Raw genomic sequence first — 9,573 nt, forward strand, 5'->3', positions numbered from 1 at the left:
TGACTTCACTCTTTCCTGTTGGGCAGAAGATGTGAGGGAGAGGCCCTATCTGCTCCCTCCTTGGTTCCTGTGACCTACAGAATGATGCTGTCCCATCCTGTCAGTTCTATGCAGAGGATGTTGTCAACATTTTTCCTAGCATATTTCTTGTTTTCAGCAGGGAGGTTGCTGGAGAGTGTTCTTGCTACTACCAGGAAGAGGTGTCCTGTTGTTTTAATTTGCACTTCTTTGATTAGTGGTGAGTCCCAGGACTTCTTCTTATAGGGGTAGCATTTCACATTTCCTCTTGTGTGAAATGCCTATGTGTTCCCTGTGAACTCTTGGCAGTTTCCTGCTTTTCTCTTGTTGATTTGCAGGTGTTCCTTAAATACTCTAGCTACAAATTCTGTGTTAATTTTTTAAAGATTTTGTTTATTTATTTATCTTTAGAGGGGAAGGAGAGAGGGAGAGAAACATCAATGTATGGTTGCCTCTCGTGCATCCCCTGCTGGGAGTTGGCCTGCAGGGAACTGGCCTGCAACCCAGGCATGTGCCCTGACTGGGAATCAAACCGCGATCCTCTGGTTCGCAGGTCTGTGCTCAATCCACTGAGCTACACCAGCCAGGGCTCTGTGTTAATTTTATATAATGTCTTTTCCTAGTCTTTTATTCATCCAGTCAGTACTTTTATGGTGATCTTTACTGAACATAAATCCTTGACTTTGATGCAGGCAAATTCAACACATTTTTCTCCTCTGGAAAGTTGGAAATGTATCAATATCGTCCTTAATAACAGTCCAGACAAAGCCAGTTCTTCCAGCACCATTTGACCCCCCCAAAGCAGTGGGTCTCTGACATGCCTCTGTTGTTCACCAGGTTGTGTTTTCACAGGTAGCTTCATTTACCAGATTCTCAAAAAAACCACAAGTCCTTTGCATGTCTTGCTGCTAAACATACACCTCCTCCTTCTGTGCTTATGAAGTTGTTTTAGATCTTCAGGCAGAGTGCAGATCTATTATTCTTCATCTTGCTTCAGCCTGCCATGCCAGTCTCCTAAGTTATTTTTGGACACTGATTCTGTCATCCAACACTTTGGCTGTCCCAATGTTTGCCACCTAGAACTTGGATGGCTAATATGTCATCCATCCATTCTCCTGTCCAAGTAACTGGTAAAATGTGGGACATGAAAGGACTAAGGCCAGAGCCCTGGATTGTGTCCTGGGCTAGAGTCCTTATTCAGGTAGACACTGATAAATTAGTGATAACATTACACCAAACATTCTTCTTTTTAAGCATATTTTATTGATTATGCTATTACAGTTGCCCCATATTTCCTCCCCTTTATTCCCCTCCACCCTGCACCCACCTCCCTCTAGCATTCCTAATCCCCTTAGTTCATGTCCATGGGTCATACATATAAGTTCTTTGGCTCCTGTATTTCCTATACTATTCTTAACCTCCCCATATCTATTTTGTACCTACCATTTATGTTTCTTACTACCTATACCTTGTCCCCCATTCTCCCCTCACCCCCTCCCTGCTGATAACCCTCCATGTGATTTCCGTTTTTGTGATTCTGTTCCTGTTCTAGTTGTTCACTTAGTTTGTTTGGGTTTTTGATTACTAAGATTCAGTTTAATAATTGTGAGTTTGTTGTTATTTTACTGTTCATAGTTTTGATCTTTTCCTTAGATAAGTCCCTTTAACATTTCATGTAATAATGGCTTGGTGATGATGAACTCCTTTAACTTGACCTTACCTGGGAAGTACTTTATCTGCCCTTCCATTCTAAATGATAGCTATGCTGGATAGAATAATCTTGGATGTAGATCCTAGCCTTTCATGACTGTGAATACTTCTTTCCAGCCCCTTCTTGCCTGCAATGTTTCTTTTGAGACCTTTCTTTTCAACTGATAGTCTTATGGGAACTTCTTTGTAGGTAACTGTCTCCTTTTCTCTTGCTGCTCTTAAGGTTCTCTCCTTATCTTTAATCTTGGGAAATGTAATCATGATGTGCCTCGGTGTGTGCTTCCTTGAGTCCAACTTCTCTGGGATTCTTTGAGATTCCTGGACTTCCTGGAAGTCTATTTCCTTTGCCAGATGGGGAAGTTTTTCTTTATTATTTTTTCAAATACGTTTTCAATTTCTTGCTCTTCTTCTCCTTCTGGCACCCTTATGCTCTGGATGTTGGAATGTTTAATACTATCCTCAAGGTTTATAAGCCTCTCCTCATTTTAAAAATTCTTAATTTTTTTATTCTGTTCTGTTTAAATGTTTATTTCTTCCTTCTGTTCCTAATAACTGATTTGAGTCCTGATTTTCTTCCCTTCACTATTGGTTTCCTATATATATTTTTTTATTTCACTTTGCATAGCTTTATTTTTCCCTCTGTTTTGTAACCATACTCGATCATTTCTGTGAGCATCCCAATTACTAGTGTTTTGAACTCGGCATCTAATAAGTTGGCTATCTCTTCATCACTTAGTTCTACTTTTGGAGTTTTCCTCTGTTCTTTCATTTGGGTCATATTTCTTTGTCTCAGTGTATCTTTCACATTGTAAGGGGTGGAGCCTTAGGTATTAGCCAGGGCAGGGCAACTCACGTTGCTGTGTTGTGGCACTGTATGTGGGGGAGGTATCAGAGAGGGAACAGTGCCACTTGCTCGGCTCTTGTCCCGTTTTCAGTCACTTCCCCCACTACCTACAAGCAATTTGGGCCCTTCTGGTGCTGATTCCCAGCTGGCTGGGTTTGTGTATATTCTAGGACCCTGTGAGTCTCTCCAACAAACTCTCCTGTGAGGCTGGGAGTTTTTATCATTGCTGCAATACTCACAGGTTTTTAAATATATATATTTCACTGATTATGCCATTTACAGTTGTCCCATTTCCCCCCTTCATTCCCCTCCACCCTGCACACCCCCTCTCCCACCATTCCCCCCTTTAGTTTATAACCATGTGTCACAAGTTCTTTAGATTCTATATTTCCCCTACTATTCTTGTCCTCCTCCCTGTCTATTTTCTACACACCACCTATGCTACTTATTCTCTGTATCTTCTCCCCGCTTCTCCTCCTCCCACTCCCCTGTTGCTAACCCTCCATGTGTTCTTCATTTCTATGGTTCCACTCCTGATCTAGCTGTCCTCTTAGTTTGTTTTGTTCTAGGTGTGGTTGTTAATAATTGTGAGTTTGCTGTCCTTTCACTGTTCATATTTTTCATCTTCTTTTTCTTAGATAAGTCCCTTTAACATTTCATATAATAAGGGCTTGGTGATGATGAACTCCTTGAATTTGATCTTATCTGAGAAGTACTTTATCTGTCCTTCCATTCTAAATGAAAGCTATGCTGGATAGAGCAATCTTGGATGTAGGTCTTTGGATTTCGTGACTTGGAATACTTCTTTCCAGCTCCTTCTTGCCTGCAAGGTCTCTTTTGAGAAATCAGCTGACAGTCTGATGGGAACTCCTTTGTAGGTGACTGTCCCCTTATCTCTTGCTGCTTCTAGGATTCTCTCATTCATTTGCATCTTGGCTAATGTAATTATGATGTGCCTTGGTGTGTTCCTTCTTGGGTCCAACTTCTTTGGGACTCTCCGAGCTTCCTGATTTCCTGGAAGTCTATTTCCTTTCCCAGATTGGGGAAGTTCTCCTTCATTATTTGTTCAAATAAGTTTTCCACTTGTTGCTCCTCCTTTTCCCCTTCTGGTACCCCTATAATTCAGATGTTAGAACGTTTAGTTGTCCTGAAGGTTCCTAAGCCTCTGCTCATTTTTTTGAATTCTTGTTTCTCCATTGTTTTCTGTTTGGTCATTTTTTTCTTTCTTCTCGTCCACTCCCTTTATTTGAGTCTCAGTTCCCTTTCCATTACTATTGGTTCTCTGTGCATTTCCCTTCATTTCACCTAGTTTAGCTTTCATTTGTTCCTCTAATTTGTGACTAAAATCAACCAGTTCTGTGAGTATCCTGATCACCAGTATTTTGAACTGTGCATCTGATAGGTTGGCTATCTCTTGGTCGCTTAGAAGTATTGGCTCTGGGGCTTTGAGCTGTTGTTCTTGAGCCATAATGTCTGTTCGCACCTGTTATGTATGAGGGGCAGAGCCTTAGGTGTTCACCAGGGTGGGGCAACCCAGGTGCTGGGTTGTGACGCTGTATGTGGGGGTGCGGCCAGAAAGGGGCAATGGCGTTTGTTCTGTTCTCTCTCAGATTTTGGTCCCCTCTGCTGCTTCCCACAAGCAAATTGGGCCCTCCTGGTGCTGGTTCCCGGGTGTGTGGGCTTGTGCACCCTCCAGGACCCTGTGGATCTCTCCAATGAACTCTCTGTGAATCTGGGAGCTTCTCCTGGCACCTCCACCCTGAAAGTTTTCCCAATTGGTGCTTTTAGGCTTTAATTTCTGTCGTAGGGGCCCTGGTTTGTGTGGTCTGTCTCACTGCTTGCTCCTCTGCCTGGTTTATCAGTCTGGCTGAATGGTTCGTTGTTGTTGGACTTCTGTACAGTTCAATTTCTGTGTTTTGGTTGTGTTTTTGTTATTAAAACTTTGTTGTCTTTAAACTTTGTTGTGCAAGGAGGAACAGTGTTTCCACCTATACCTCCATCTTGGCTGGAAGTCCCACTCACAGGTTTTTACAGCTACAGATTTTGAGGCTTTCTTTTCCAGTCCTGGAACCCTGGGTTGTGTTGTCTGTCTTGCTCCCCAGTTGTTCTTCCTGGTTTATCCACATGCAAATGTGGGACTGCCAAGTTCTCCAGGTGCTGCCTTGTTGGGGTCCTCTCTCTCTCTGGGAGGAGTGCCACTTCTGCTCCTTTTTCCATAACTGGCCTCCAATGCGTGATCAGTTGGCCAGTGATGGTAGGATTCCCCAGTGGGGAATGACCTAAGACAGTCATGATCATGTGGAGGCCCCAGGGAAGGACTTGGGGGCTATGGAGAAAGCGGGTGATGGACCCTTGCCCTCTAGCTTTGACGAAGCCTGAGTCCTCAGTCTGTCTGTGAGAGGTCTCCTAAATTCCTCAGCTATCTGCCTCCTCTGCATGACTTAAGCCTGAAAACAATGACAGAAGGTGGTGCATCCTTGTGCTGGGAATGGCGGATTCCCCAGGTGATCTGGCATGAGAAAGAATTCCTAACAATCCTGTGAGGCTTGCTTTGCTAAGAATGTTTTTAGCTAAATGACAAAGGCCTGAGCAGAAAAAGAGTTTATGTTCCCAAAGTTCTGTAGCCTTTTAGCTGATAGACCCTGATTTAGAAGAAGCCCTAATGGTTCTTTGTATACTATCTACTGTTTACTGCCTGACAATGATTAGTGAGTTGTACCTGAACTCCTGTGCAAAAAAAACAATAAAAGCCTGTCTAGGCAAGGGTCAGTGTGCTCCAAGCCGCTCTCCCCTTGAGAGAGTGGCCAGGTTGTTCTGAGGCTCTACCCCCTTGAGGGAGTAGCTGTGCAGTACGTTTTCCTCCACAGGACTTGGTAGTCTGTGTGAATTTGTCTCATGTCTCAGCCATGACGCCACGGGTACTGTGAGCCAGTGTACGTGTCAGCTGCCAACATAGTGGTCACGTTCATCCTCCTGAGTCAGCTACAACCCAGTTCAGCTGTGTGACTTGGGGCACATGCTAAACATCCAAGAATTTCTTCCACAAAGCAAGGTGGTAATACCTATCTCCTTGGGTCTTTATGAGGATTAAATGAAATAATAAGTGCAAAATGCCTAGTTCAGCACCTGGAACATAACACACTTATAGTTATTTTCTAGCTTTCAAGATATGCACACATGGCCTGTTCCTTTGTCATTCCCAGTGCTATGAATTGTACTTCTGATTCTCTATTCTCCATTCTCTGTTCAATACTTTGGAGAAGCAAGTCTGTGGCTTTCTAGTAACCCTGGATTTCATGGATATTCTTTCTCCCCTTCAAGGGGTTTCAAGGCTCATAAACCTGTTTTTCCCACTGCTGGATGCCAGCGTCACCTTCAGTTTGAGGGCAGTTCTGTGTGCCCAGCCCCTCACACCCACCGGCATTGGGATATGGGGCTCCCTGATCCCTCTGGTTATTGAAGTGGGGGTGAGGGAAGGGTTCTTTTTTTAAAGTAGGTTCTGACAGGTGATAGATCCAAATTGCCAGATTCGTTAACATTTGTCCATTTCTAAACCATCCTTAATCATATACGCAGTCCCACCACGCTCAACCATAGTCCTGTGGAACAATCATGGCATCTGGATTCATGTTTTCACCTTTAAAGAGCTGGTAATGTTTGAAATTAGCATGGCATGCTTACTTTGTTCTACAGCCCCTGTCATAAAAGGCTTTACTCTTTCTGGTCTTGACTCTTTATGTTTCCCTTTGATTGATTTCATGTAATCTTTGATGTACTTCTTTATCTTTATAATTGTTTAATATGTTTATGGATTTTAGAGATAGAGAAAGAGACATCAGTGTGAGAGAGAAACATCAATTGGCTGCCTCCAGTATGCCCAGCCAGGGATCAAACCTGCAACCATTCGGTATATGGGACAACACTCCAACCAGCTGAGCCACCTGGCCAGGGCTTTGATGTACTTCCTGTAGGCTTCTTTTGTGAAGCTAGTTTCCTGCAAATGATGGTTCATGACAATACCAACACCAGTGATTACTGTGCCCTTGGGGTCCTTAGCGGAGGCATCTCCACCACTGAGTGAGTCATCCATGTTACCCTCTGTCCTACTGACCATCTTCCCCTCTAGGCACAATCTGACTGTGATCTCCCAGATGTTGTAGATGTGGGAGGACATCTCTTTGTGCCTGGTGAGGTCCTGGTAGATGATCATGAAGGAGTTTGGAAGGAAATGACAGCAGCTTAGCCTGGAGCTCATATAGGGGTGGCACTGGGTTGGGTTGGGGAGCAGGAAAAAAGCTTTAATTTCTCATTCTGATTACAAAATACATTAGAAGCACATGATATAGAAAGTGGGCCTCTCCAGTAATTTCATTTCCGACGACAAACCACAGAAACAGTTGAGTACCTGGTCCATCTTATCTGTAGTGGGATGCTGGTGTATACACACACTACCAGCAGCACGTGTAAAATAAGTAGACATGTTTGCTGCCATCACATGATTTGAAGCACACTGACCTGCAGAGGATGGAGTGGGATGAGGGGGCTTATGTTGTGCTGGGGGAGACCCACTGCCACCCCTGCAACGTTTCTTTAGCTTGGGTTGGCGAAAGGGGACAGAAAGCAACTGCAAAAAAAGAGGGAAAAAAAGCACTTCAAGTTGGCTTTCCTCAGGTTGGGAACGAGGGCAGAGAAGGGGAAGAGCTAGAAGGTGGCAAGTCATTGTTGTGGCAACAACAGAGGAGGCCAGTGAGGTAAACCTGTGGGGAAGGGCTGCACACACCCCACCCTCAGTGACTCCAGGAGAGGGCCAGCCAACCTCTCCCCACACCACTGCCACTCCCACCGCCACTGGTGTGGTGCCAGGGCCAGAGCTCAGGGACCAGCTCCTGCGGGTGGCACACGGCAGTGGTCCTCCTGGACATCTCAGAGCAAAGCCCTTTCTGGAGATACAGGAGACAGCTGACTATATCTCCCTCCCCTTTTCCTCCAGTTCATTCCCCCTAGAACAAGTGGGTTGAAAGAACAGGGGACCCAACTTACTTAGGAGGATGTCTCAGAAAATCTGTTTGATAAATGTATGTTTCAACAAGACTTGAAATGCATCCTCTCCCCAAGCCATCTGCCTAAAGGTGCTACACCTTTCCAGTGAGTAATTTCATCCTGGCATCACTATCTTTGGCTACACATCCTGTGGCCTAGGCTCCTTCCTAACACCTTGTTAAGTTCTTTTGTTCAAGGCTGAGATGTCTTCAACCCACCATTCCTCAAAGCACACCACTGTCAGTGTCCCTGTTTAAGAAATTATATGCAAAAGAGCTGGGGTGGGCTTTACCACCGGCCATCTGGACACTGGCCTTATGCCAAGCCTAGGTGAGTGCCCTGCATACAAGGAGACTGCTTCTTTCCCATGGAAGCTTGGGAAGTGGGATTTGCTATGTGAGGCCAAGTTTCTTGTGGCTACAGGGAGGACATGCATTTGTTTTGTGGATGCTGCCTCAGTACTGGAGGGCATCTGATTTCTGCAAGTCCCTGATTTAGGCTGAGGGCTGCCAGAGGTGCCCACGCCAGCTCGAACTTACCTCTTCTACCTCCTGCCCACCAGCCTTGACAGTGCTATCTTCCCACCCCCAGGCAAGCTTGTGTGGCTTCTAGAGACCCTGATGCAATGCACCCACTGTAACAGCTGATTCCAGAAAGGCCATGGCTGTGTAACAGGAATACTGTGATACATCTTCTCCCCACCTCTTCCTTCCCCTCTTCTGAGAATGTGTGTGGAATTCTGCATCCAACTCGAAGAGTTGAGTATAGCAGGATCCTTGCTATCAGCAGGCAAATGTGATTCAGTCTTACCCTCTAGCTCTAGACATGCTTGCTGTCTGCACTCCCTCTGCCCCCAGTCTCTCCAGAACCAACGAGATCTGAAGTGGAATGGTGCCCCTATAAAAGGTGTGCCCACTTCCTAACCCTGAATCTATGATTGTGAACTGAGTTCAAAAAGTGTGCTTACAGATGTAATTAAGAATCTTGAGATGAGATCATTCTGGATTAGTGGATGAGCCCTAAATCCAATGACAAGTGTCCTAAGAGACACCAAAACAGAATAGAGGGCCTTGTGAAGATGGAGGCACAAACCAAAGAACACTTGGAGCCACTAGGAGCTGGAAGAGGCAAAGGATTAGGCCCTGGAGCCCTTGGAGGGAGCACAACCCTGCAGGCATCCTGATTTTGGACATTTGGCCTCCAGATCTGTGAGACAACAGATTTGTTCTATAAAGCCCCCTAGCTGGTGGTGATCTGTTGTAGTGGCCCCAGCGGAACTAACACACCAACTGTGACAAATCCAGTGGTCCAGGCCTAGTCCTGCTCTACCCCACCCAACAGCAGCACTTGGAGGTGGCCATCCATCCTTCAGATGCCTCCCTCTCTGCTTTCCTGACTTCACACGCTGTGTTCCTGCCTCACAGGACGCGTTCCCAGTCTTTCCTGCTGGATCGGCCACTTCTCCCCGACTTCTAAATGACAGAGGCCCCAGCTCAACCTTCATGGATCCCCTTGGTGAAACCATCCAGTCCCGTGGCTGTAAACACTACCCACATGGTAGACACTCTGAGACTGACCTCTGCAGGGATCTGGCACACAAGGGGGTCTCAAAAACTTTGAAGAAAGAGTAAATCTTTTTACATGAATCCCTATTTTATCGATTTATTTACAAGATTTTATTTTACTTATTTTTAGAGAGAGGGGAAGGGATAGAGAAAGAGAAGGAGAGAAACATCAATGTGTGATTGCCTTGAGTGCCCCCTACCAGAGACCTGGCCTACAACCCAGGCATGTGCCCTAACTAGGAATCAAACCAGAGACCCTTTGGGTCCAGGCCAGCTATCAATCCACTGAGCTGCACCAGCCAGGGTTATTTTACTTTTTTTTAATCCTCACCAAAAATTTTTTTAAAGATTTTTAAAAATATATTTTTAAAGATTTTATTTATTTATCTTTAGAGA

At 45.0% G+C, this 9,573-nt stretch overlaps 1 pseudogene; it reads right to left on the minus strand.

Moving 5' to 3' along the window:
* Nucleotides 1–6,078: 6,078 nt before the first annotated feature.
* Nucleotides 6,079–6,782, minus strand: LOC118991559 (translationally-controlled tumor protein-like; annotated as a pseudogene).
* Nucleotides 6,783–9,573: the final 2,791 nt, after the last annotated feature.

This window comes from Sturnira hondurensis, unplaced genomic scaffold (genome assembly GCF_014824575.4).
Source record: "Sturnira hondurensis isolate 20B ecotype Veracruz unplaced genomic scaffold, ASM1482457v3 Scaffold0007578, whole genome shotgun sequence".
Lineage (NCBI taxonomy): Eukaryota > Metazoa > Chordata > Mammalia > Chiroptera > Phyllostomidae > Sturnira > Sturnira hondurensis.